This window comes from Taudactylus pleione, unplaced genomic scaffold (assembly GCF_031769625.1).
Source record: "Taudactylus pleione unplaced genomic scaffold, aTauple2 ptg000494l, whole genome shotgun sequence".
Classification (NCBI taxonomy): domain Eukaryota; kingdom Metazoa; phylum Chordata; class Amphibia; order Anura; family Myobatrachidae; genus Taudactylus; species Taudactylus pleione.
In genome coordinates this window covers 1,748,655-1,753,504 of record NW_028284896.1, presented here as the reverse complement: position 1 = coordinate 1,753,504, position 4,850 = coordinate 1,748,655, and positions in this window count along the sequence as shown.

The following is a 4,850-nucleotide window of genomic DNA, read 5'->3' as shown; positions in this document are numbered from 1 at the left end:
TTCATGAGACTGAGGAGTATTTGATGGTGTAAAGGCTGTTTGGCACTTGTTAGCGTCTGTTACATGCTCACACACACACACTAGGGGTTATTTAACAATATTCACTGAAATATGCAGGAACACAACCAATGGAAATCGAGCATCAATTAGCTTTTATCTGTCTCGTGTAAGTAGACAAGAGTCTGATTGGTAGCTATAGTTATAGAGCAAATTGGCACCTCTCTGCCAGCGTTACCTTGGTAACGTACCTAGGTGATCAAATTAGATAAAACATGGCTGCAATTGCCTGGTATCGGCTCAGCGTTAGTAAATAATGCCACTGTGTTTGGAATCTTACATAAACAGAGTCCACCATTTGTATTTGTCATGACTGTTTCCGTAACACCTGTCTAGTCCGGACTTCTTAAGCTGGTACACACCATACGATGGTGCGACCCAGTGATGGTACGAGCGTTGCGATGATGCATCGCGCACGCTGTACAGACTGCACGATCTGGCGTACGATGGCGCGATGTACCGTTACATGCTGCATGTAACTAAATAGCGTCGCTCATTGCATCGTCCCATCTGATGTGCAGGACAGCAGACGGGTCGATGCAAATGAACGATGGCCGGGAATGAAGGATCAGTCGTACACACTATACGATGTGTACTATATATCATCACGATTCGCGTTGGGACGATGTACGAAAACATTGTGTAGTGTGTACCCCGGTTTACAGCTTACCTGTCACCTACACCCAACAAGAATAATGTGGCTCCATGTATTTTACTTATATTTGCCACAATAAAATGATTATGAAAAAAACAGAATAATGTAGATTATCAACTAACTATGACATAGTAACATCACAACCGAGACCCAGTACTTAGCGCTAATTTCTATGATGCCCAACGACGGTTCAAACTATTGATGGTCTCCCGTTGATGGTTTCCTGGCATGGGACATACCGACTTGGGCCCGTATTCAATTGCAGGCGAAAAGCCGCAATCGGCGGAAAAGTTTCGCCGATGACGTAATTTCGCCAGGCGGAAACTTTTCCGCCCAATTCAATTGCAAGACCGGTGCGAAAAGGCTGCACCTTGTAACCAGCGGAAAAGATTCGTCTCTGAATGGAAGCGAAAAAAAGTGCAGGTTTGGGGTACAAAGTTGTGGGAACACACCTGCAGCCTTGGGACAGTACCCCAAAGGCAAACTGCATCAAAAAATGTTTAAAAAATACTTTAGATCACCCCAAAAAAGTACTTTCGTTTTGGGGGTGAAAAAAACAAAGTTGGGGGACAAACTTAAAAACTAGCGAAATTGACTCCAGGGGGTCCCCCAAGTATGCCCCAGGTGTTTTTTTTATTGCAGGTACATGCTTGCACCCATATTCATGTACCCCAAATTTGCTGGGACTACTTATTTTTGCCAAAAAAACGTGCTAAATGCTATTCTTCACCACTTGTGCAAAGACGATAAATAGCAGCAATTGAGAGCATTTAAGCACCCCAAATACCTTCAGTAGGGCTATTCGGGGATATCCATAGTGATCCCCCATGTCAGTGCATCTTTTGGGGGGTGTCATGCTGATTTCCCCAAATCTGACAGGACTTTTCGCCGATTTTTTTTCGCCGGGACGCGTTCTCGCGTCCTTTGCAATTGAATAGGGCAAAAAGCGGTGACGAGCGCGGTACTTTTCCGGAGCCAAAACCAGCGATGACGGCGGAAAGGGCACCATGCGAAAAGTCTGGGACTTTTTGCCGGCAATTGAATACGGGCCTTAGTTTTGACTTAAAAAAAACAATAATAATTGGCAGTTTAAATCTAGCTTCAAGGCTGCATTGCTGAAGTCTTGCTCACATCTTGCATGTAAGTTACATTGGGCCTTGGTCTTCGTATCAGTGTTCCTATAGTAACTCCCCGGTAACACTGAATGCTGCTTGTGTTCAACTCCCAAGGAGATAATGGTTTTCCTGCAGCCTTTCCAGTTATTAGTCTGACCTCAGTGATAAGTGTTAGTAATAATATATATGGGGGCGTTCAGAATGACAAAACAAAAGCCTGAACTAAAGCATTACGCACATGAAGGGCAAAAGTTCGAATTTGTTCCATTTTTGGATTTGTGGTGGTTTTGCATTCGATTTTGATCAGAGATTTACTAAAGTCAAAATCGAATGTAAAATCAAATATAAAACCAAATCAAATATCGTCAAAACATCAGTACTTTTACATAGACGAACATAGGTGCCCCTGATACTCCTTTTCAAATTAAAAATCGAACACAACATCCCTAAAATAGGCTAATGTCTGACAGGTGGTTTTAACTTCTAAACCACATTCTATTCCCTAAACTTAACGATGCCTATAAAAGTAGAGATGATGGACGCTATGACGATGTTTTTGCAGTTGAGTAAATGATGGTAAATTGCACACATATAAAATTCGCACCACACATGCGCCAAAGTCTAATAGCGATGCCGCTCCCAGCGCTTAACGTTCCACAGAGTGATTGAAAGTCAGGCACCGTTTCTGGCCGTTGATGGGTGGCAAAAACACAGACGTGTCATGGCAGATTTTGGGGCGTGTTGCTGAGTGCGCCTGCGAATCCGTACTCCAGCGTCTCTGTTCAGGCTGCCATGCTGCGTGTCCTTTGATTTAGTTGGGCTGAAGATTATCGGAGGGTGTGCGCTGGGAATGTGTGCGCAGTTGTTGTGCCTTTGCGATTGCTCCGCTGGGCGTTTTTGTACTTTTCAGGGCTGCTGGATTACTTGAATAATTTCGCACATCCAGCTGCAATCGCCATAGCGTTCCTCAATAAATCAGGCCAGATATACTGTAAAGGATCTATGTGACAGGTCCAAATGACATGATATTAGATGTTTTTATCACTTTTTAAAGAAATCAAGAAACACTTGAGGATTTGTGCACATCTCTAATAAAAAGGGACCCAAACACATTGTGGCTGTAGGAATTATGGGCCTCATTCAGAGATGGATGCACATCGTTCCTGTTCCTGTGCACATCGTTCCTGCGTCTTTGGGTTCCCCGCTAAAAACAGTGATGGGATTAGGGGGCACTGTGTGCGAAGACGCAGGACCCGTGCTGCACGTGCACAGTAGAATCCAGTGACATCATTCTGATACCTATGCCTTAGTGACGCCACTAGTTACCCATGAAGTGCCAGATTGCATTCTCAGGAATATTAAATCCACTCTCAAAATGGCTGCTTCCTCAGTGTGTAAGTTTTGTGTGGGGACAAAAACACAACTCAAACAATGGTACAGTCATGGCAGGCAACAGAAATGTTGGGGCACGGCAGACATGTTTTTGAGGCCCCCTATCTTCCCAGTAGGTACATGCAGGTCGACCATTGGTTCATCCCCTATGTCTCTCCAGCCTCATCCCCAACTGTATCAATCTTATCCTCGCCTGTGTTGCACCAGCCACAACCCTTGTCTCTCCAGCCTCATCCTCACCTGTGTCGCTCCAGCACCATTCCTGTCTCCAGCCTCATCCCCCTGTGTCTCTCCATCTCCAACCATCCACTCATCTCTCCTGTGTCTCTCAGCATCATTATTCCTCCCTCCCTCCATGTCTCTCTGCTTCATCTGCTCCACTGTGTCTCTCAGCTTCATTCCCCACCATGTCTCTCAGATTCATTCCCCAGCCGTGTCTTCAGCTCCACCTCCCCCAAACATCCACCCCACCACACACACTTTATCTGCAGCCCCCCACCACCTGATCCGTGTCTTTCTAGCCCAGCCAACACCTGCAGATTGCCGTTTTTCTTCCCTGGTGACTTGAGCCCGGCTCCTCTCTGATCCAGCGGTCATGACGTCTTTCGCACTGCGCCGGGCTGTCAGCCTCCCTCTCTGCCTGCGCTCTGCAATGCTTACAACAGCGACAGACACAAGGGGGACACATAAACTGGGTTCCCGAGATTCCTGATGAGCCGGGACTCATGGGGCCTGGCACAAGTGTCCCCTTTGTATCCCCTTGTCGCCGGGCCTGGGTACAGTGACAAGAATACAATCCACCATTTCCAGTTTATGCAAAGGTTTTTCAAGTACTATGATGCCTAATTTGAGTCATTCATTTGACAAAATGGGTGCAATGTACAGACCAGTACCAGTTACTTTACAAAGACATTTCCGAAGGCTGGCAACCGGTAGAACACCTCCAGATTGCAGACCGGTGTAGCCCCGATTATTGACAGACCATTGGTTTCCTGTAAGTATAGACACTTCTGGCTTCTTTGTAAAGTGGTTGCAGATCATCGGTCACCAGTAACGCGCCAAACAAGTTTCTAGATTGAACTGGTCACATTTTAGGTAATACTTTCCTATGTTTCCTTAGGAAGGAGAGAGAGAAAGTAACAAGGAATTAGCAAGAGAGCTGGTTTTTAATCTTCACTGGGACTTCTTACAAGGCACAGAAGCTGTGATGTAAGAATATAGCACCCCGGAGAGAGTATAGAGGGGCAAAAAGAGCCAGTAACCTTGGTATAACCATGCTGCACTGCAGGTGGGGCAAATGTTGTGCAGAGAGATTACATGCCCCATAAATCAGACGGCCGATACCCGGATCCGCCGGTCAGAAACACAGATCAGCGGACATCGATGATCGTCGATCCATCGGGGAAATTCGTCATGTTAAAAATCCCCGATTTGCTGATCCCGATCATATTTTGGTCGGGATCGGCAAATAAGGGAAATCAAGCATGTTGGATTTTTGCCGATGCCCCGATTCCCGGCGTCTGGGGATTGGGAAAATGAGAAAATCCTTCGCTGATGTATGTTGTGTTTAACATCCGCGGCGATTAAAGACGGTACGTGATAAGCCGGGCGCAGTGAACACCACCGGAGAA